General features: G+C 53.3%; 1 protein-coding gene across 1 annotated transcript in view; it reads left to right on the top strand.

Annotated features, from left to right (window-relative positions):
• LOC140429417 (CMP-N-acetylneuraminate-poly-alpha-2,8-sialyltransferase-like) overlaps nt 1-24,265 on the top strand; it is a 103,174-nt gene that overhangs the window by 27,531 nt on the left and 51,378 nt on the right. The window lies entirely within an intron of this gene.

The raw sequence follows: 24,265 nt of genomic DNA, 5'->3' as shown, positions 1-24,265 counted from the left end.
AGTTCAAACTGGATACGGGTGCCTCCGCCAACCTGATTTCGCAGCTGGACTTCAAAAGAATCAAGAAGCCCCCCACAATCCTTCCAGCTGCTTGCAAACTCCTGGACTACAATGGAAACGCAATCAAGTCACTGGGGTCCTGCAACCTGCAAGTGTCCAGCCGACACACACAAGCAAGTTTACGCTTCGAGATTGTTAAACCAGACAGGGCGGCCCTGCTAGGTGCGCACACCTGCAAGCAACTGAACCTCATTCAAAAGGTCTACACCACGACACCGTCCCATTCGGATCTTCAGGCCAGCAACGACGACATCCTAACCCAGTACCCAGATGTATTTAGCGGGATGGGCACGCTGCCGTACGAGTACAAGATTCTACTGCAGCCAATGCCAAGCCAGTGGTCCACGCACCACGACGTGGCCCTGCTCCACTGAGAGAGTGCCTGAAGGCAGAGCTCACGAGTCTACAACAAAAAGGCATCATCTCCAAGGTCACTGAACCAACCGACTGGGTCAGTTTGATGGTGTGCGTAAAGAAGTCTTCGGGGGACCTACGCATCTGCATTGACCCCAAGGATCTAAACAAAAACATTATGCGGGAACATTACCCCATCCCGAAGAGGGAAGAAACCACGAGTGAGATGGCACACACGCGCTTCTTCACAAAATTGGACGCATCCCAAGGATTTTGGCAAATCCAACTTGAAGAATCCAGCAGAAGGCTTTGCACCTTCAACATGCCTTTTGGCAGATTCTGCTACAACCGAATGCCATTTGGCATCATCTCGGCATCAGAGATTTTGCATCGAATCATGGAACAGATGATGGAGGGAATAGAAGGGGTTCGTGTCTATGTTGACAATATCATAATCTGGTCCACAGTCCCAGAGGAACATGTGTCACGACTCAAGAAAGTATTCCGACGCATACATGAACATGGCCTCAAGCTAAACAGGTCCAAGTGCTGTTTTGGGACATCCACGCTGAAGTTCCTGGGCGATCAGATTTCGCAACACGGTGTGCGCCCAGACACAGATTAATTAAAGCCATCGAGGCAATCAAAGTCCCCGAGGACAAGAAGGCAGTACTGTGCTTCCTGGGAATGGTCAATTTCCTTGGCAAGTTCATCCCGAATTTGGCCACACACACCACGGCCCTACGCAACCTGGTGAAAAAATCAACCGCCTTTGAGTGGAAGGCGGAGCACCGAACAGAGTGGCTGGAGCTGAAAGCCAAGCTTACCACTGCACCAATCCTTGCATTCTTTGACCCACACCGAGAGACCAAGATATCCACAGATGCAAGTCAGGATGGCATTCGGGCAGTGTTGCTTCAAAGAGACGACACGTCATCCTGGGAACCAGTAGCATACGCGTCACGGGCAATGACACCCACTGAGACCAGGGGTGAAATTCTCCGGAAACGGCGCGATGTCCGCCGACTGGCACCCAAAACTTCGCAAATCAGACGGGCATCGCGCCGCCATAAAGGTGCGGAATACTCTGCATCTTTGGGGGCCGAGCCCCAACATTGAGGGTGGAGGAATTTCCGCCCAGCCAGCTGGCGGAAAAGGCCTTTGGTGCCCCGCCAGCTGGCGCGGAAATGACATCTCCGGGCGGCGCATGCGCGGGAGCGTCAGCGGCCGCTGACAGCGTCCCACACATGCGCAGTGGAGGGAGTCTCTTCCGCCTCCGCCATGGTGGAGACCGTGGCGGAGGCGGAAGGGAAAGAGTGCCCCCATGGCACAGGCCCGCCCGCGGATCGGTGGGCCCCGATCGCGGGCCAGGCCACCGTGGAGGCACCCCCCGGGGCCAGATCGCCCCCCCGCCCCCCCCCCCCCCCCCAGGACCCCGGAGCCCGCCCGCGCCGCCTTGTCCCACCTTTCAAAAGGTGGTTTAATCCACGCCGGCGGGACAGGCAATTTATCGGCGGGACTTCGGCCCATCCGGGCCGGAGAATCCAGCGGGGGGGCCCGCCAACCGTCGCGGCCCGATTCCCGCCCCCGCCGAATATCCGGTGCCGGAGACTTCGGCAACCGGCGGGGGCGGGATTCACGGTGGCCAACGGCCATTCTCCGACCCGCTGGGTGTGCAAGCACTCTCCCGGCAACAGATGAGACGATCGTTCTCATCCGAAAAGAGACGGCCAAAGACCCCCTGCTGCAGTGAGTCATCCACAACCTCAGCAATGGCTGGCAGAAAGAGCAATGCCCTCAATTCTACATTGCCACGAACGACCTGACGCTGATCGACGGCATCCTGCTCAAGCTGGACAGGATAGTCATCCCGCTACTTCTCCAGAGCATGGTGCTGCGGCAGATTCATGAGGGACACCTTTGCGCAGAAAAGTGCGGACGCAGGGCCCGGCAAGCTGTCTACTGGCCCGGCATCAACCAGGACATCACGGACATGGTCCTGAACTGTGAAACCTGTCAGAGGTTCCAACCAGTGCAGAGCAAGGAGACGCTCCAACCACGTGACCTAGAGATCTCTCCGTGGTCCAAGGTTGGCATTGACCTATTCCACGCTAATGGTCGCGACTATGGCTGGGATTCTCCCCCACCCGGCGAGGCGGGGGGGTCCCGGCGGGCTGGAGTGGCGTGAACCATTCCGGCGTCGGGCCGCACACCAGGTGCGGATTTCTCCGCACCTTTAGGGACCAAGCCCTCACCTTGAGGGGCTAGGCCCACGCCGGAGTGGTTGGCGCGCCGCTAGCCGGCGGGAAAGGTCTTTGGCGCCACGCCATCCGGGGCCGAAGGGACTGCGCCGGGCGACGGTCCTCACCTCACGGACCATCATCAAAGCGTGTAAAGAGACATTCTCATGGCATGGCATCCCGAACACCGTCATGAGCGACAATGGCCCGTGCTTCTACAGTCGAGAATGGTCCACGTTTGCCAAGAGCTACAATTTCAGGCATGTCACCTCCAGTCCGCACTATCCGCAGTCCAATGGCAAAGTCGAAAAAGAGGTGCACATTGTTACGGAGCTCATCCACAAGGCCTCGGACTCCACTTCCGACAGGCACCTTGCACTACTTGCGTACCGGGCGATGGACAGGGACCTACGGACGACACTTCCAGCCATACACCTCCCCAACCTTGATCACCTCCCGGTGCTGCAGAAGATGCAACAGCTTCGTGACAGCCAGAAGCAGGCTATGACGCACATGCCACCAATCTGGACATGCTATCCCCGGCAAACAGTCATCCCCACGCATGCGCAGGGGGGGGGTCATCCCCGCGCATGCGCAGGGGGGGGCGTTATACATATGGCTGATGGCTCCATTGTGCGAAGGAATCGAAGGGCACTGCGAAAAGTTGCTTGCACACAACCACTTTCCCCTCCATTTCCACATGTCGAATTGCCAACTCCAGACACCTCGAACCACGAGGCCACCAGTCGTGCCTCCCACTCGCCTGTCAAGACACCGTCATCCCCTCCACCACCTCTCCGGTGGTCAACGAGGATCAGACGCAAGCCTCAGAGACTGGACTTATGAGCATTTGTTTTGTTTGTTCTGTTCTGTATTCCTCAGTCAGTCACATTAGACAGTCACATTCACATGTATATACATCTAAACAAAAAGGGAGATGTCATGATATGCAGACATGCAACCAATGAACACTCAGAATAGGACACAACCAATAGGGCAGTCAGGACACTCAGAGGTGGCATCACCACAAGGGGGCATGACATAAACACTATAAAAGGGATGAGGCACTCACACCCTGCCTCTTTCCACAGACAGACATCTAGAGAATTAGACAGGGTTGATCAGCAGCATCACACCCCAGCACGTGGCTTAGAGCAAGCTGGTAGAGTTAGACTGAGTTACTACAATTAGATTAGCAGAGAGTCGAACTCATTTGAGAATTGTGTTAATAGTTCAATAAACACGTTGAACTCATTTCAGAGTCTGGAGTATCCTTTAGATAAGACTGCATCAAGTAGCAGCCTGTGTTATCCGAAGCAGCATAACACAATAAAAACTTCCAATCAAAAGAAGCAAATTTCATTTTGAACTCTGTCTTCAACTTTGTCCAATTTTAGATTCTAATTGTTTCAAAACCTTTTAGAGTTTGTAAGACGTTTCTCACCCAAGATGAGGGCAGCATGGTAGCATTGTGGATAGCGCAATTGCTTCACAGCTCCAGGGTCCCAGGTTTGATTCCGGCTTGGGTCACTGTCTGTGCGGAGTCTGCACATCCTCTCCGTGTGTGCGTGGGTTTCCTCCGGGTGCTCCGGTTTCCTCCCACAGTCTAAAGATGTGCAGGTTAGGTGGATTGGCCATGATAAATTGCCCTTAGTGTCCAAAATTGCCCATAGTGTTGGGTGGGGTTGCTGGGTTATGGGGATAGAGTGGCGGTTGTACCTTGGGTAGGTTGCTCTTTCCAAGAGCCGGTGCAGACTCGATGGGCCGAATGGCCTCCTTCGGCACTGTAAATTCTATGATATTCTATAAGATTTATTTTTGGTACACCCAGGATTTTGAAACCAAAGGAGTTAAAGAGAGACACCAGGGGCGGGATTCTCCGACCCCCCGCCAGGTCGGAGAATCGCCGGGGGCTGGCGTGAATCCCGCCCCCGCCGGTTGCCGAATTCTCCGGCACCGGATATTCGGCAGGGGCGGGAATCGTGCCGCACCGGTTGGCGGGACACCCCCCGGCGATTCTCCGGCCCGGATGGGCCGAAGTCCCGCTGCTGGAATGCCTGTCCCGCCGGCGTGGATTAAACCACCTCTCTTACCGGCGGGACAAGGCGGCGCGGGTGGGCTCTGGGGTCCTGGGGGGGGCGCGGGGCGATCTGGCCCCGGGGGGTGCCCCCACGGTGGCCTGGCCCGCGATCGTGGCCCACCGATCCGCGGGCGGGCCTGTGCCGTGGGGGCACTCTTTTCCTTCCGTCTTCACCACGGTCTCCACCATGGCGGAGGTGGAAGAGACACCCCTCCTCTGCGCACGGACGGGGATGCCGTGAGCGACCCCTGATGCTCCCGCGCATGCGCCGCCCGGCAAAGTCATTTCCGTGCCAGCTGGCGGGGCACCAAAGGCCTTTCCCGCCAGCTGGCGGGGCGGAAATCAGTCCGGCGCGGGCCTAGCCCCTCAAGGTTAGGGCTCAGCTGCTCAAGATGCGGAGGATTCCGTACCTTTGGGGCGGCGCGATGCGGGACTGATTGGCGCGGTTTTTGGTGCCGGTCGGCGGACATCGCGCCAATTGCGGAGAATTTCACCCCAGCTTCTTTAAAAGATAACATGACAATCATACAAACTAACTGCAGAAGAGAATAGAACATAGAACATTACAGCGCAGTACAGGCCCTTCGGCCCTCGGTGTTGCACCGACCTGTGAAACCACTCTAAAGCCCATCTACACTATTCCCTTATTGTCCATATGTCTATCCAATGACCATTTGAATGCCCTAGTGTTGGCGAGTCCACTACTGTTGCAGGCAGGGCATTCCACGCCCTTCCTACTCTCTGAGTAAAGAACCTATCTCTGACATCTGTCTTATATCTATCTCCCCTCAATTTAAAGGTATGTCCCCACGTGCTAGACATCACCATCCGAGGAAAAAGGCTCTCACTGTGCACCCTATCCAATCCTCTGATCATCTTGTATGCCTCAATTAAGTCACCTCTTAACCTTCTTCTCTCTAACGAAAACAGCCTCAAGTCCCTCAGCCTTTCCTCATAAGATCTTCCCTCCATACCAGGCAACATTCTGGTAAATCTCCTCTGCACCCTTTCCAATGCTTCCACATCCTTCCTATAAAGCGGCGACCAGAATTGCACGCAATACTCCAAATGCGGCCGCAATCTTTCCCATTTATGCCTTGTTTATCCTTTTTTTCCTTTCAGATAATTTCAATTTTTGATGCTTGCCACTTAACCAAATTTGAAAAAAAAAGTCATTAAATTGTGTCTTTAATTTAAATTTTAATATTTTCTCTTTAATTTTTGCTGCAAATATTTTGAAAGTCCAAAGTGGATTTCTTTCAAACTTCTTCAAGATTTATCTTTCTGTTTTGCAAAACAAACTGGAGCCTTTTCATAGCTGTAGAAGTAAATTTTAATTCTTTCTTTCACCCAGTAACACTATGTTTATGAAGAAAACCGCTTTAACAATGACTTTCTGTGGTTTCAAATATTGGTATACTCTCAGCTGGGTAAGAGTACTGTGTCGAAGCAAGCATGGAGTTAGCTTACTGCTTGCTCATATGTATGTAGCTGTGTGTTGTCAACAAATACTTAAATGTTCGACCATATAAGACTCTGAACCTTTTCTTGAGGCCGACTGAACATGCCAAAATGTCAATATGCACCTTAGGCTAACTTGTTCCTCACCCTCTTTAACTTAACCTTGCCTTTCTAAATCTCTTTCGAAAGTCTCTCAACAACCCACACATAGGGCAAAATTCTCCGACCCCCCCCGCCAGGTCGGAGAATCGCCGGGGGCTGGCGTGAATCCCGCCCCCGCCGGTTGCCGAATTCTCCGGCACCGGAGATTCGGCGGGGGCGGGAATCGCGCCGCGCCAGTTGGGGGGCCCCCCCCCCGTGATTCTCCGGCCTGGATGGGCCGAAGTCCCGCCGCTAAAATGCCTGTCCCGCCGGCGTAGATTAAACCACCTACCTTACCGGCGGGACAAGGCGGCGCGGGCGGGCTCCGGGGTCCTGGGGCGGGCGCGGGGCGATCTGGCCCCGGGGGGGTGCCCCCACGGTGGCCTGGCCCGCGATCGGGGCCCACCGATCCGCAGGCGGGCCTGTGCCGTGGGGGCACTCTTTCCCTTCCGCCTCCGCCACGGTCTCCACCATGGGGGAGGTGGAAGAGACTCCCTCCACTGCGCATGCGCGGGAATGCCGTCAGCGGCCGCTAACGCTCCCGTGCATGCGCCGCCCGGAGATGTCATTTCCGCGCCAGCTGGCGGGGCACCAAAGGCCGTTTCCGCCAGCTGGCGGGGCGGAAATTCCTCCGGCGTCGACCTAGCCCCTTAAGGTTGGGGCTCGGCCCCCAAAGATGCGGAGCATTCCGCACCTTTGGGGCGGCGCGATGCCCGACTGATTTGCGCCGCTCTGGGCGCCAGTCGGCGGACATCGCGCCGTTTCCGGAGAATTTCGCCCCATAATCGCCGCTGCCCTCTTCTATAGCTTTCAGGATACCCCTCCATCTAAACACGTCTGTTTTCTTAGACCCTCTATCGTTCCCTAGCTTATACAGGGCATTGTGACTCTTGGCCTCGCTTGACAACTACTCCACCTGCATTTAAATACAGCTGATATAAATAACTAGTTCCTGGTTCATAGTAATATTTTGGAGGCAAATTTAAGTTCTGGGAAACTTAAGAATAAAGTTTAAGCATAAAAATTGGGATAAAGGTAACTAAGGCAGCTTCAAAAGTATTAAACTAAAAGGTTGGACCATGAGCAAGGGTTAACAGCTGGAAAGGTAAGATTGTAAAACAAGCAGGCTGGTTTACTTAGTTGGAGAATTGGGGATGAGGGCTGGAATTTTGAGGGTCCCCCCCATGGCATGTTTTCCGGCGACAAGATGCAGCTTGCCATTGGCCACACGGCGAGATCTTCCAGTCCTGTTGAAGTTCGTGGACATTTGCTTTGCTCGGAAATCTAGGGGAATGGAGTCTCAATTGAAGCAGTCTGAGTTGAGGCGCCTTTTGGAGAGAATTCCAAAGTGAGATACTTTAGACAAAAATTGGAATCCTTTGTGAGCGAATCAGAGGCCCAACCTGATTGGTTGACTTCTGCGTATGCTGTTGAGAAATCCGTGGGATCTGTCTTGGTTGTATTTGCAATTTATTTTGCAGTGTGGTGTGTTCGAATATAGTTTGCTTTTTAATTTACAAGTACCTCATGTTAACCCTGAATATTAATGTATAAGATAGATCTGGTAATTTGTTTTATCCTCCTGACCTTGTAAAGTAAAGTTCATTTTTGTTTGTTCAAAACCTGTGGAATCATGTGGCTTTTTTCACTTAGCAAGTGTCTTGAACCTCAAACCTTATCTACTTTAACCAAAATGTTATTGGTCTGTAATTCGTTTGCACCAAAAACCCTGATGATCTGGTCAAGGTTCTTAACATATTTTAGGGGCTCGTCCAGGATTTTGAATCCACAGACAAATACAAGTACTTGTACTTGCTGATATTAAGGTTGATAAGTGAATTTTACTATACTGTTTAAAATGCAGAATGGCTTTGTCATTTGTAACAACTTTTCTAGAGAGTTACAGCTTATCTCAGAGTGATTTATGGTTAATTGTATTAGATGGGGTTCATTGTATTAAAAGCAGGGGCTAAGAAAGTAGACAATATTTGAACCAATGATACCTCGACCACTGTAGATCTCACTTCTCATGCCAATTTTAAGATTTTGAGTTTGGGAGCCATAGATACCTATGCAGTCGCATATTCTTACATAATTTTAAGGTAGTTGATTAGAAGCAACCATTTTGATATTGTAAGGAACCTCTTTTAAATCCTCGTCTGAATATGGCTTCCTTTTAACGCCTGTCCTGCTGGCTGTTTTTAAAACGACAGACTTCTGTTTTTAAACAGAAGTCGCCCCCCCCCCCCCCCCCCCACCCCCGCCCCCTGCTGCAGGCTGCAATTTGTACTGGCCCAAGCACACCCCTTAATACAATTTCTCCGTGGCATAGCTTGTGGTGTCATTTTGATGGACTTGGCCTCTCCTGAACTCTGGGACATTTTCTGTTTTCCATTGGGATTGGTAGAACTTTTCAGAAAATTCTAGAGTAAAAGGCAGGTTCCATTTTTGCTTTCAGTTTAATTCTAAGAAGGTACTGGGCAGAAGCCTGTTAAATATTTCTTCCGGAAAGGCTGGAATTTCTCTCTCTGATATCTCGGCTGGAGTGACCAGGTTTGGACACATCATCAGTCCTGTGACGGTTTAACTCCTGATTTAAATACTGTAAGCATTCTCTATCCAGCCAGACCTGGGAAGGCTGAACACTTGATTTAAATGCTACAATCATTCTTTCCAGCCAGCCCTGTGCAAGTTAAACCTCTGTGAGAAAGGCTGGGAAAATCTCAGGCTGATATCTCTCCTTAAAATCTAAAAAGAGTCCTGCCATCCAGGTCCTTTTCTCTCTCCCTATACCACAACCGGAAACTCTGTACAAAGAGCGGAGGCAGAGTGGACAGAAACCCCCTCCTTTAAACTCTCAGGTAGAGAATTCGAGTGCTATCTGAGTGAGACTAAGAGTCGATCTTGTCCAAGTGAAGGTGACTCTCCAGAGAATTCTTGAAGACTATGAGGTCTAACTGAAGCCAGATTCTAAAAGATCCAAGCCAACCGATGATTTCAAGATCGCCGATTACAAAGACTACAACCTCGGCAGCAAAGATTCATCTCAACCCTTTTGATCCCTGCTATTTTTGAACATAGAAACATAGAACTGGGCCAGCATTTATTGCCCATTCCCAACTGCCCTTCATTTTCGAGGGCATTTGAGAGTCAACCACATTGCTGTTGATCTGGAGTCACATCTGGCCAGAGCAGTTAAGGATGGGAGGTTTCCTTCCCCGAAGGACATTAGGGAACCTGATGGGGTTTTATGACAATTAACATGATTTCATGGTCATCATTAGACTTTTACTGCCAGATTTTCTTTACTAAATTCAAGTTCCACCACAAGCCATGCCCAGGTCTTGCCCTGGGTCTCTGGATTACTAGTGCAGTGCCAATACCACTACGCCACTGTCTCCCCAATGCATTACTAAATAGACAGGAAAAACAAATGATCCTTGGCAGATATGAGAGCGGTTCGCTGATCTCAGAGGACGTACAGACGGTTGGCACAGTTGATCACTGTAGCTTGTGGTGGCAGCATTCTGCTCCAGCCAAAGTATTGGGGAACTCTTTCCTCAGAGCCCCCCCTCCATCATCCCTGCTCTTCCATATGAAGAAGATGGTTGCCTGACGAGGACAGCCATTTGACAAGGACAGTCCCCTGTGCCCGAGCACTCATTAATGTACTTTATTTCTAAGGGCAGGCAGTTTACTCTGTGTCAATCACTTGTTTGAAACTTTCTTACCAATGAATACAGCACAGGCATCTAAGATGTCAGGTTAATCACCTGCTATCTATCCATCACTTGGTCTGAGGCCATAGTTTAGTTTACTTCATGTTGAGAGGGACAGCATTGAGAGGCACAGCAGTGAGAGGGACAGCATTGAGGGGGACAGCATTCTGAGGGACAGCATTTAGAGCGACACATTGTGAGGGACAGCATTGAGAGAGGCAGCGTTGAGAGAGACAATGTTGTGAGGGACAGCATTGTGAGGGACAGCATTGAGTGGGAGAACGTTGCGAGGGAAAGCATTGAGAGGGACAGCATTGAGAGGGACAGCATTGTGAGGGACAGCATTGAGTGGGAGAACGTTGCGAGGGAAAGCATTGAGAGGGACAGCATTGAGAGGGACAGCATTGTGAAGGACAGTATTGAAAGGGACAATTTTGTGAGAGACAGCATTATGAGAGACAGCATTGTGAGAGACAGCATTGGATGGATGGATTTGTTTATTGTTACGTGTACCAAGGTACAGTGAAAAGTATTTTTCTGCGAGCAGCTCAAACATATCATTTCGTACACAAGAAAGAAAATAAAATAAAGAGAAAATACATAATAGGGCAATACAAGGTCCACAATGTAAATACATAAACACTGGCATCGGGTGAAGCATACATGAGTGTAGTATTAATTAGGTCAGTCCATAAGCGGGCCGTTTAGGAGTCTGGTATCAGCGGGGAAGAAGCTGTTTTTGAATCTGTCTGTGCGTGTTCTCAGACATTTGTATCTCCTGCACGATGGAAAAAGTTGGAAGAGTGAGTAAGCCGGGTGAGAGAGGTATTTGATTATGCTGCCCACTTTTCCCAGGCAGATGGAGATGTAGATAGAGTCAATGGATGGGAGGCAGGTTTGTGTGATGGACTGGGCTGTGTTCACGACTCTCTGAAGTTTCTTGAGGTCTTGGACCGAGCAGTTGCCATACCAGGCTGTGATGCAGCAGATAGGATGCTTTCTGTGGTGCATCTGTAAAAGTTGGTAAGAATCAGTGTGGACATGAGAGGGACAGGAGAGGGTCATCTTTGAGGGGGACAGTGTTGTGAGGAACAGCATTGTGAATGACAGCATTGTGACGGACAGCATTGTGAGGGACAGTTTTGAGAGGGACAGCATTGTGAGGGAGAGCTTTGAGAGGGACCGCGTTGAGAGGGACAGCATTATGAGGGAGAGCTTTGAGAGGGACAGCATTGTGAGGGAGAGCTTTGAGAGGGACAGCGTTGAGAGGGACAGCATTGTGAGGGACAGTGTTGTGAGGAACAGCATTGTGAGGGACCGCATAGCGAGGGACAGCGTTGAGAGGGACAGCGTTGTGAGGGAGAGCGTTGAGAGGGACAGCGTTGTGAGGGACAGCGTTGTGAGGAACAGCATTGAGAGGGACAGCATTGAGAGGGACAGCGTTGTGAGGGAGAGCCTTGTGAGGGACAGCGTTGTGAGGGACAGCGTTGTGAGGGACAGCGTTGCGAGGGACAGCATTAAGAGAGACAGCATTGAGAGGGACAGCATTGAGAGGGACAGCATTAAGAGAGACAGCATTGAGAGGAACAGCATCTTGAGGGACAGCATTGAGAGGGACAGCGTTGTGAAGGACAGCGTTGTGAGGAACAGCATCTTGAGGGACAGCATTGAGAGGGACAGCATTGTGAGGGACAGCGTTGTGAGGGACAGCGTTGTGAGGAACAGCATCTTGAGGGACAGCATTGAGAGGGACAGCGTTGTGAGGGACAGCGTTGAGAGGGACAGCATTGAGAGGGACAGCATTGTGAGGGACAGCATTGAGTGGGAGAACGTTGCGAGGGAAAGCATTGAGTGGGACAGCATTGAGAGGGACAGCATTGTGAGGGACAGCATTGTGAGGGACAGTATTGAGAGGGACAATTTTGTGAGAGACAGCATTATGAGAGACAGCATTGTGAGAGACAGCATTGGATGGATGGATTTGTTTATTGTTACGTGTACCAAGGTACAGTGAAAAGTATTTTTCTGCGAGCAGCTCAAACATATCATTTCGTACACAAGAAAGAAAATAAAATAAAGAGAAAATACATAATAGGGCAATTCAAGGTCCACAATGTAAATACATAAACACTGGCATCGGGTGAAGCATACATGAGTGTAGTATTAATTAGGTCAGTCCATAAGCGGGCCGTTTAGGAGTCTGGTATCAGCGGGGAAGAAACTGTTTTTGAATCTGTCTGTGCGTGTTCTCAGACATTTGTATCTCCTGCACGATGGAAAAAGTTGGAAGAGTGAGTAAGCCGGGTGAGAGAGTTATTTGATTATGCTGCCCACTTTTCCCAGGCAGATGGAGGTGTAGATAGAGTCAATGGATGGGAGGCAGGTTTGTGTGATGGACTGGGCTGTGTTCACGACTCTCTGAAGTTTCTTGAGGTCTTGGACCGAGCAGTTGCCATACCAGGCTGTGATGCAGCAGATAGGATGCTTTCTGTGGTGCATCTGTAAAAGTTGGTAAGAATCAGTGCGGACATGAGAGGGACATGAGAGGGTCAGCTTTGAGGGGGACAGTGTTGTGAGGAACAGCATTGTGAATGACAGCATTGTGAGGGACAGCATTGTAAGGGACAGTTTTGAGAGGGACAGCATTGTGAGGGAGAGCTTTGAGAGGGACAGCGTTGAGAGGGACAGCAATGTGAGGGAGAGCTTTGAGAGGGACAGCATTGTGAGGGAGAGCTTTGAGAGGGACAGCGTTGAGAGGGACAGCATTGTGAGGGACAGTGTTGTGAGGAACAGCATTGTGAGGGACAGCATTGTGAGGGACCGCATTGCGAGGGACAGCGTTGAGAGGGACAGCGTTGTGAGGGAGAGCGTTGAGAGGGACAGCGTTGTGAGGGACAGCGTTGTGAGGAACAGCATTGAGAGGGACAGCATTGAGAGGGACAGCGTTGTGAGGGACAGTTTTGAGAGGGACAGCATTGTGAGGGAGAGCTTTGAGAGGGACAGCGTTGAGAGGGACAGCAATGTGAGGGAGAGCTTCGAGAGGGACAGCATTGTGAGGGAGAGCTTTGAGAGGGACAGCGTTGAGAGGGACAGTGTTGTGAGGAACGGCATTGTGAGGGACAGCATTGTGAGGGACCGCATTGCGAGGGACAGCGTTGAGAGGGACAGCATTGAGAGGGACAGCGTTGTGAGGGACAGCGTTGTGAGGGACAGCGTTGAGAGGGACAGCGTTGTGAGGGACAGCGTTGTGAGGAACAGCATTGAGAGGGACAGCATTGAGAGGGACAGCGTTGTGAGGGACAGCATTAAGAGAGACAGCATTGAGAGGGACAGCATTGAGAGGGACAGCATTAAGAGAGACAGCATTGAGAGGAACAGCATCTTGAGGGACAGCATTGAGAGGGACAGCATTGTGAAGGACAGCGTTGTGAGGAACAGCATCTTGAGGGACAGCATTGAGAGGGACAGCATTGTGAGGGACAGCGTTGTGAGGGACAGCGTTGTGAGGAACAGCATCTTGAGGGACAGCATTGAGAGGGACAGCGTTGTGAGGGACAGCAATGTGAGGGAGAGCTTTGAGAGGGACAACATTGTGAGGGAGAGCTTTGAGAGGGACAGCGTTGAGAGGGACAGCATTGTGAGGGACAGCGTTGTGAGGGACAGCATTGTGAGGGACAGCATTGAGAGGGACAGCATTGTGAGGGACAGCATTGTGAGGGACAGCATCTTGAGGGACAGCATTGTGAGGGACAGCGTTGTGAGGGAGAGCATTGAGAGGGACAGCGTTGTGAGGAACAGCATCTTGAGGAACAGCATTGTGAGGGACAGCATTGTGAGGGACAGCGTTGAGAGGGACAGCGTTGAGAGGGACAGCATTGTGAGGGACAGTGTTGTGAGGAACAGCATTGTGAGGGACAGCATTGTGAGGGACAGCATTGTGAGGGACCGCATTGCGAGGGACAGCGTTGAGAGGGACAGCATTGTGAGGGAGAGCGTTGAGAGGGACAGCGTTGAGAGGGACAGCGTTGTGAGGAACAGCATTGAGAGGGACAGCATTGAGAGGGACAGCGTTGTGAGGGACAGCGTTGTGAGGGACAGCGTTGTGAGGGACAGCATTGAGAGGGACAGCATTGAGAGGGACAGCATTAAGAGAGACAGCATTGAGAGGAACAGCATCTTGAGGGACAGCATTGAGAGGGACAGCGTTGTGAAGGACAGCGTTGTGAGGAACAGCATCTTGAGGGACAGCATTGAGAGGGACAGCATTGTGAGGGACAGCGTTGTGAGGGACAGCGTTGTGAGGAACAGCATCTTGAGGTACAGCATTGAGAGGGACAGCGTTGTGAGGGACAGCGTTGTGAGGGACAGCGTTGTGAGGGACAGCATTGAGAGGGAGAGCATTGTGAGGGACAGCGTTGTGAGGGACAGCGTTGTGAGGGACAGCATTGAGAGGGAGAGCGTTGTGAGGGACAATGTTGTGAGGGAGAGCGTTGAGAGGGAGAGCGTTGAGAGGGACAGCGTTGTGAGGAACAGCATTGAGAGGGACAACGTTGAGAGGGACAGTGTTGTGAGGAACAGCATCTTGAGGGACAGCGTTGTGAGGGACAGCATTGTGAGGGACAGCATTGAGAGGGAGAGCGTTGTGAGGGACAATGTTGTGAGGGAGAGCGTTGAGAGGGACAGCATTGTGAGGGACAGCGTTGTGAGGGACAGCGTTGTGAGAGACAGCATTGAGAGGGAGAGCGTTGTGAGGGACAGCGTTGTGAGGGAGAGCGTTGAGAGGGACAGCGTTGAGAGGGACAGCGTTGTGAGGGACAGCGTTGAGAGTGACAGCGTTGAGAGGGACAGTGTTGTGAGGAACAGCATCTTGAGGGACAGCGTTGTGAGGGACAGCATTGTGAGGGAGAGCGTTGTGAGGGACAGCATTTTGAGGAACAGCATCTTGAGGGACAGCATCTTGAGGGAGAGCGTTGTGAGGGACAGCATTGTGAGGGAGAGCATTGTGAGGGACAGCGTTGAGAGGGAGAGCGTTGTGAGGGACAGCATTGTGAGGGAGAGCGTTGTGAGGGATAGCGTTGTGAGGGACAGCGTTGTGAGGGACAGTGTTCTGAGGGACAGCATTGTGAGGGACAGCGTTGTGAGGGACAGCATTGTGAGGGAGAGCGTTGTGAGGGACAGCGTTGTGAGGGAGAGCGTTGTGAGGGACAGCGTTGTGAGGGACAGCGTTGTGAGGGACAGTGTTGTGAGGGACAGCATTGAGAGGGACAGCGCTGTGAGGGACAGCGTTGTGAGGGACAGCATTGAGAGGAACAGCATCTTGAGGGACAGCGTTGTGAGGAACAGCGTTGAGAGGGACAGCGTTGAGAGGGACAGCGTTGTGAGGGACAGCATTGAGAGGGACAGCGTTGAGAGGGACAGCATTGAGAGGGACAGCGTTGAGAGGGACAGCGTTGTGAGGGACAGCATTGAGAGGGACAGCGTTGAGAGGGACAGCGTTGTGAGGGAGAGCATTGTGAGGGACAGCGTTGTGAGGAACAGCATCTTGAGGGACAGCGTTGTGAGGGATCGCATTGAGAGGGACAGCGTTGAGAGGGACAGCGTTGTGAGGGAGAGCATTGTGAGGAACAGCATCTTGAGGGACAGCGTTGTGAGGGACAGCGTTGTGAGGGAGAGCGTTGTGAGGGACAGTGTTGTGAGGGACAGCGTTGTGAGGGACAGTGTTGTGAGGGACAGCGTTGTGAGGGACAGTGTTGTGAGGGACAGTGTTGTGAGGGACAGCGTTGAGAGGGACAGCGTTGTGAGGGACAGTGTTGTGAGGGAGAGCGTTGAGACGGACAGCGTTGTGAGGGACAGCATTGTGAGGGACAGCGTTGAGAGGGACAGCATTGAGAGGGACAGCGTTGTGAGGGACAGCATTGAGAGGGACAGTGTTGTGAGGGACAGCATTGTGAGGGACAGCGTTGAGAGGGACAGCGTTGTGAGGGACAGTGTTGTGAGGGACAGCATTGAGAGGGACAGCGTTGTCAGGGACAGCATTGTGAGGGACAGCATTGAGAGGGACAGCATTGAGAGGGACAGCATTGTGAGGGACAGCATTGTGAGGGACAGCGTTGTGAGGGACAGCGTTGTGAGGAACAGCATCTTGAGGGACAGCATTGTGAGGGACAGCGTTGTGAATGAGAGCATTGAGAGGGACAGCGTTGTGAGGAACAGCATCTTGAGGAACAGCGTTGTGAGGGACAGCATTGTGAGGGACAGCGTTGAGAGGGACAGCATTGAGAGGGACAGCGTTGTGAGGGACAGCATTGAGAGGGACAGCATTGTGAGGAACAGCATCTTGAGGGACAGCGTTGTGAGGGACAGCGTTGTGAGGGAGAGCGTTGAGAGGGACAGCGTTGTGAGGGACAGCATTGAGAGGGACAGTGTGGTGAGGGACAGCATTGAGAGGGACAGCATTGAGAGGGACAGCATTAAGAGGGACAGCATTGAGCGGGACAGCGTTGTGAGGGACAGCGTTGAGAGGGACAGCATTGAGAGGGACAGCATTGAGCGGGACAGCGTTGAGAGGGACAGCGTTGAGAGGGACAGCGTTGTGAGGGACAGCATTGAGAGGGACAGTGTTGTGAGGGACAGCATTGAGAGGGACCGCATTGAGAGAGACAGCGTTGTGAGGAACAGCATCTTGAGGGACAGCGTTGTGAGGGACAGCGTTGTGAGGGACAGCGTTGTGAGGGACAGCGTTGTGAGGGAGAGCGTTGACAGGGACAGCGTTGTGAGGGAGAGCGTTGTGAGGAACAGCATCTTGAGGGACAGCGTTGTGAGGGACAACGTTGTGAAGAAGAGCGTTGTGAGGGACAGTGTTGTGAGGGACAGCGTTGTGAGGGACAGTGTTGTGAGGGACTGCGTTGAGAGGGACAGCGTTGTGAGGGACAGCGTTGAGAGGGACAGCATTGAGAGGGACAGCATTGAGAGGGACAGCGTTGTGAGGGACAGCATTGAGAGGGACAGCGTTGTGAGGGACAGCATTGAGAGGGACAGCGTTGTGAGGGACAGCGTTGAGAGGGACAGCGTTGTGAGGGACAGTGTTGTGAGGGACAGCATTGAGATGGACAGCGTTGTGAGGGACAGCATTGAGAGGGACAGCGTTGTGAGGAACAGCATCTTGAGGGACAGCGTTGTGAGGGACAGCGTTGTGAGGGACAGCGTTGTGAGGGACAGCATTGAGAGGGAAAGCGTTGTGAGGGACAGCATTGTGAGGGACAGCGTTGTGAGGGACAGCCTTGTGAGGGACAGCGTTGTGAGGAACAGCATCTTGAGGGACAGAATTGTGAGGGACAGCGTTGTGAGGGAGAGCATTGAGAGGGACAGCGTTGTGAGGAACAGCATCTTGAGAGACAGTGTTGTGAGGGACAGCATTGTGAGGGACAGCATTGAGAGGGACAGCGTTGTGAGGGGCAGCATTGAGAGGGACAGCGTTGTGAGGGACAGCATTGAGAGGGACAGCGTTTTGAGGAACAGCATCTTCAGGGACAGCGTTGTGAGGGACAGCGTTGTGAGGGAGAGCGTTGAGAGGGACAGCGTTGTGAGGGACAGCATTGAGAGGACAGTGTTGTGAGGGACAGCGTTGAGAGGGACTGCATTGAGAGGGACAGCATTGAGCGGGACAGCGTTGTGAGGGACAGCGTTGAGAGGGACAGCATTGAGAGGGAGAGCATTGAGCGGGACAGCGTTGTGAGGGACAGCGTTGAGAGGGACAGCATTGAGCGGGACAGCGTTGTGAGGGACAGCATTGAGCGGGACAGCATTGAGAGGGACAGCATTGAGAGGGGCAGCATTGTGAGGGACAGCGTTGTGAGGAGCAGCATCTTGAGGGACAGCATTGAGAGGGACAGCATTGTGAGGGACAGCGTTGTGAGGGACAGCGTTGTGAGGGACAGCATTGAGCGGGACAGCGTTGTGAGGGACAGCGTTGAGAGGGACAGCATTGAGCGGGACAGCGTTGTGAGGGACAGCATTGAGCGGGACAGCATTGAGAGGGACAGCATTGAGAGGGACAGCATTGTGAGGGACAGCGTTGTGAGGAACAGCATCTTGAGGGACAGCATTGACAAGGACAGCATTGTGAGGGACAGCGTTGTGAGGGACAGCGTTGTGAGGAACAGCATCTTGAGGTACAGCATTGAGAGGGACAGCGTTGTGAGGGACAGCGTTGTGAGGGACAGCGTTGTGAGGGACAGCATTGAGAGGGAGAGCATTGTGAGGGACAGCGTTGTGAGGGACAGCGTTGTGAGGGACAGCATTGAGAGGGAGAGCGTTGTGAGGGACAATGTTGTGAGGGAGAGCGTTGAGAGGGAGAGTGTTGAGAGGGACAGCGTTGTGAGGAACAGCATTGAGAGGGACAGCGTTGAGAGGGACCGCATTGAGAGGGACAGCATTGTGAGGGACAGCGTTGTGAGGGACAGCGTTGTGAGAGACAGCATTGAGAGTGACAGCGTTGAGAGGGACAGCGTTGTGAGGAACAGCATCTTGAGGGACAGCGTTGTGAGGGACAGCATTGTGAGGGAGAGCGTTGTGAGGGACAGCATTTTGAGGAACAGCATCTTGAGGGACAGCATCTTGAGGGAGAGCGTTGTGAGGGACAGCATTGTGAGGGAGAGCATTGTGAGGGACAGCGTTGAGAGGGAGAGCGTTGTGAGGGACAGCATTGTGAGGGAGAGCGTTGTGAGGGATAGCGTTGTGAGGGACAGCGTTGTGAGGGACAGTGTTCTGAGGGACAGCATTGTGAGGGACAGCATTGAGAGGGAGAGCGTTGTGAGGGACAGCATTGTGAGGGAGAGCGTTGTGAGGGACAGCGTTGTGAGGGAGAGCGTTGTGAGGGACAGCGTTGTGAGGGACAGCGTTGTGAGGGACAGCATTGAGAGGGACAGCGCTGTGAGGGACAGCGTTGTGAGGGACAGCATTGAGAGGGAGAGCGTTGTGAGGGAGAGCGTTGTGAGGGAGAGCGTTGTGAGGGACAGCGTTGTGAGGAACAGCATCTTGAGGGACAGCGTTGTGAGGGATCGCATTGAGAGGGACAGCGTTGAGAGGGACAGCGTTGTGAGGGAGAGCATTGTGAGGAACAGCATCTTGAGGGACAGCGTTGTGAGGGACAGCGTTGTGAGGGAGAGCGTTGTGAGGGACAGTGTTGTGAGGGACAGCGTTGTGAGGGACAGTGTTGTGAGGGACAGCGTTGTGAGGGACAGTGTTGTGAGGGACAGTGTTGTGAGGGACAGCGTTGAGAGGGACAGCGTTGTGAGGGACAGTGTTGTGAGGGAGAGCGTTGAGACGGACAGCGTTGTGAGGGACAGCATTGTGAGGGACAGCGTTGAGAGGGACAGCATTGAGAGGGACAGCGTTGAGAGGGACAGCGTTGTGAGGGACAGTGTTGTGATGGACAGCATTGAGAGGGACAGCGTTGTCAGGGACAGCATTGTGAGGGACAGCATTGAGAGGGACAGCATTGAGAGGGACAGCATTGTGAGGGACAGCATTGTGAGGGACAGCGTTGTGAGGGACAGCGTTGTGAGGAACAGCATCTTGAGGGACAGCATTGTGAGGGACAGCGTTGTGAGGGAGAGCATTGAGAGGGACAGCGTTGTGAGGAACAGCATCTTGAGGAACAGCGTTGTGAGGGACAGCATTGTGAGGGACAGCGTTGTGAGGGACAGCATTGAGAGGGACAGCATTGTGAGGAACAGCATCTTGAGGGACAGCGTTGTGAGGGACAGCGTTGTGAGGGAAAGCGTTGAGAGGGACAGCGTTGTGAGGGACAGTGTTGTGAGGGACAGCATTGAGATGGACAGCGTTGTGAGGGACAGCATTGAGAGGGACAGCGTTGTGAGGAACAGCATCTTGAGGGACAGCGTTGTGAGGGACAGCGTTGTGAGGGACAGCGTTGTGAGGGACAGCATTGAGAGGGACAGCGTTGTGAGGGACAGCATTGTGAGGGACAGCGTTGTGAGGGACAGCCGTGTGAGGGACAGCGTTGTGAGGAACAGCATCTTGAGGGACAGAATTGTGAGGGACAGCGTTGTGCGGGAGAGCATTGAGAGGGACAGCGTTGTGAGGAACAGCATCTTGAGAGACAGTGTTGTGAGGGACAGCATTGTGAGGGACAGCATTGAGAGGGACAGCGTTGTGAGGGGCAGCATTGAGAGGGACAGCGTTGTGAGGGACAGCATTGAGAGGGACAGCGTTTTGAGGAACAGCATCTTCAGGGACAGCGTTGTGAGGGACAGCGTTGTGAGGGAGAGCGTTGAGAGGGACAGCGTTGTGAGGGACAGCATTGAGAGGACAGTGTTGTGAGGGACAGCGTTGAGAGGGACAGCATTGAGAGGGAGAGCATTGAGCGGGACAGCGTTGTGAGGGACAGCATTGAGCGGGACAGCATTGAGAGGGACAGCATTGAGAGGGACAGCATTGTGAGGGACAGCGTTGTGAGGAACAGCATCTTGAGGGACAGCATTGAGAGGGACAGCATTGTGAGGGACAGCGTTATGAGGGACAGCGTTGTGAGGGACAGCATTGAGCGGGACAGCATTGTGAGGGACAGCGTTGAGAGGGACAGCATTGAGCGGGAAAGCGTTGTGAGGGACAGCATTGTGAGGGACAGCGTTGTGAGGGACAGCCTTGTGAGGGACAGCGTTGTGAGGAACAGCATCTTGAGGGACAGAATTGTGAGGGACAGCGTTGTGAGGGAGAGCATTGAGAGGGACAGCGTTGTGAGGAACAGCATCTTGAGAGACAGTGTTGTGAGGGACAGCATTGTGAGGGACAGCATTGAGAGGGACAGCGTTGTGAGGGGCAGCATTGAGAGGGACAGCGTTGTGAGGGACAGCATTGAGAGGGACAGCGTTTTGAGGAACAGCATCTTCAGGGACAGCGTTGTGAGGGACAGCGTTGTGAGGGAGAGCGTTGAGAGGGACAGCGTTGTGAGGGACAGCATTGAGAGGACAGTGTTGTGAGGGACAGCGTTGAGAGGGACTGCATTGAGAGGGACAGCATTGAGCGGGACAGCGTTGTGAGGGACAGCGTTGAGAGGGACAGCATTGAGAGGGAGAGCATTGAGCGGGACAGCGTTGTGAGGGACAGCGTTGAGAGGGACAGCATTGAGCGGGACAGCGTTGTGAGGGACAGCATTGAGCGGGACAGCATTGAGAGGGACAGCATTGAGAGGGGCAGCATTGTGAGGGACAGCGTTGTGAGGAACAGCATCTTGAGGGACAGCATTGAGAGGGACAGCATTGTGAGGGACAGCGTTGTGAGGGACAGCGTTGTGAGGGACAGCATTGAGCGGGACAGCGTTGTGAGGGACAGCGTTGAGAGGGACAGCATTGAGCGGGACAGCGTTGTGAGGGACAGCATTGAGCGGGACAGCATTGAGAGGGACAGCATTGAGAGGGACAGCATTGTGAGGGACAGCGTTGTGAGGAACAGCATCTTGAGGGACAGCATTGACAAGGACAGCATTGTGAGGGACAGCGTTGTGAGGGACAGCGTTGTGAGGAACAGCATCTTGAGGTACAGCATTGAGAGGGACAGCGTTGTGAGGGACAGCGTTGTGAGGGACAGCGTTGTGAGGGACAGCATTGAGAGGGAGAGCATTGTGAGGGACAGCGTTGTGAGGGACAGCGTTGTGAGGGACAGCATTGAGAGGGAGAGCGTTGTGAGGGACAATGTTGTGAGGGAGAGCGTTGAGAGGGAGAGTGTTGAGAGGGACAGCGTTGTGAGGAACAGCATTGAGAGGGACAGCGTTGAGAGGGACCGCATTGAGAGGGACAGCATTGTGAGGGACAGCGTTGTGAGGGACAGCGTTGTGAGAGACAGCATTGAGAGGGAGAGCGTTGTGAGGGACAGCGTTGTGAGGGAGAGCGTTGAGAGGGACAGCGTTGAGAGGGACAGCGTTGAGAGGGACAGCGTTGTGAGGGACAGCGTTGAGAGTGACAGCGTTGAGAGGGACAGCGTTGTGAGGAACAGCATCTTGAGGGACAGCGTTGTGAGGGACAGCATTGTGAGGGAGAGCGTTGTGAGGGACAGCATTTTGAGGAACAGCATCTTGAGGGACAGCATCTTGAGGGAGAGCGTTGTGAGGGACAGCATTGTGAGGGAGAGCATTGTGAGGGACAGCGTTGAGAGGGAGAGCGTTGTGAGGGACAGCATTGTGAGGGAGAGCGTTGTGAGGGATAGCGTTGTGAGGGACAGCGTTGTGAGGGACAGTGTTCTGAGGGACAGCATTGTGAGGGACAGCATTGAGAGGGAGAGCGTTGTGAGGGACAGCATTGTGAGGGAGAGCGTTGTGAGGGACAGCGTTGTGAGGGAGAGCGTTGTGAGGGACAGCATTGTGAGGGACAGCGTTGTGAGGGACAGTGTTGTGAGGGACAGCATTGAGAGGGACAGCGCTGTGAGGGACAGCGTTGTGAGGGACAGCATTGAGAGGGAGAGCGTTGTGAGGGAGAGCGTTGTGAGGGAGAGCGTTGAGAGGGACAGCGTTGAGAAGGACAGCATTGTGAGGAACAGCATCTTGAGGGACAGCGTTGTGAGGAACAGCGTTGAGAGGGACAGCGTTGAGAGGGACAGCGTTGTGAGGGACAGCATTGAGAGGGACAGCGTTGAGAGGGACAGCATTGAGAGGGACAGCGTTGAGAGGGACAGCGTTGTGAGGGACAGCATTGAGAGGGACAGCGTTGAGAGGGACAGCGTTGTGAGGGAGAGCATTGTGAGGGACAGCGTTGTGAGGAACAGCATCTTGAGGGACAGCGTTGTGAGGGATCGCATTGAGAGGGACAGCGTTGAGAGGGACAGCGTTGTGAGGGAGAGCATTGTGAGGAACAGCATCTTGAGGGACAGCGTTGTGAGGGACAGCGTTGTGAGGGAGAGCGTTGTGAGGGACAGTGTTGTGAGGGACAGCGTTGTGAGGGACAGTGTTGTGAGGGACAGCGTTGTGAGGGACAGTGTTGTGAGGGACAGTGTTGTGAGGGACAGCGTTGAGAGGGACAGCGTTGTGAGGGACAGTGTTGTGAGGGAGAGCGTTGAGACGGACAGCGTTGTGAGGGACAGCATTGTGATGGACAGCGTTGAGAGGGACAGCATTGAGAGGGACAGCGTTGAGAGGGACAGCGTTGTGAGGGACAGTGTTGTGATGGACAGCATTGAGAGGGACAGCGTTGTCAGGGACAGCATTGTGAGGGACAGCATTGAGAGGGACAGCATTGAGAGGGACAGCATTGTGAGGGACAGCATTGTGAGGGACAGCGTTGTGAGGGACAGCGTTGTGAGGGACAGCATTGAGAGGGAGAGCGTTGTGAGGGACAATGTTGTGAGGGAGAGCGTTGAGAGGGAGAGTGTTGAGAGGGACAGCGTTGTGAGGAACAGCATTGAGAGGGACAGCGTTGAGAGGGACCGCATTGAGAGGGACAGCATTGTGAGGGACAGCGTTGTGAGGGACAGCGTTGTGAGAGACAGCATTGAGAGGGAGAGCGTTGTGAGGGACAGCGTTGTGAGGGAGAGCGTTGAGAGGGACAGCGTTGAGAGGGACAGCGTTGAGAGGGACAGCGTTGTGAGGGACAGCGTTGAGAGTGACAGCGTTGAGAGGGACAGCGTTGTGAGGAACAGCATCTTGAGGGACAGCGTTGTGAGGGACAGCATTGTGAGGGAGAGCGTTGTGAGGGACAGCATTTTGAGGAACAGCATCTTGAGGGACAGCATCTTGAGGGAGAGCGTTGTGAGGGACAGCATTGTGAGGGAGAGCATTGTGAGGGACAGCGTTGAGAGGGAGAGCGTTGTGAGGGACAGCATTGTGAGGGAGAGCGTTGTGAGGGATAGCGTTGTGAGGGACAGCGTTGTGAGGGACAGTGTTCTGAGGGACAGCATTGTGAGGGACAGCATTGAGAGGGAGAGCGTTGTGAGGGACAGCATTGTGAGGGAGAGCGTTGTGAGGGACAGCGTTGTGAGGGAGAGCGTTGTGAGGGACAGCGTTGTGAGGGACAGCGTTGTGAGGGACAGTGTTGTGAGGGACAGCATTGAGAGGGACAGCGCTGTGAGGGACAGCGTTGTGAGGGACAGCATTGAGAGGGAGAGCGTTGTGAGGGAGAGCGTTGTGAGGGAGAGCGTTGAGAGGGACAGCGTTGAGAAGGACAGCATTGTGAGGAACAGCATCTTGAGGGACAGCGTTG

The sequence above is a fragment of the Scyliorhinus torazame genome, chromosome 9 (assembly GCF_047496885.1).
Source record: "Scyliorhinus torazame isolate Kashiwa2021f chromosome 9, sScyTor2.1, whole genome shotgun sequence".
Taxonomy (NCBI): domain Eukaryota; kingdom Metazoa; phylum Chordata; class Chondrichthyes; order Carcharhiniformes; family Scyliorhinidae; genus Scyliorhinus; species Scyliorhinus torazame.
Note: the sequence above shows the minus strand (reverse complement) of the source record. Positions and strands in the feature narration are given on the sequence as shown.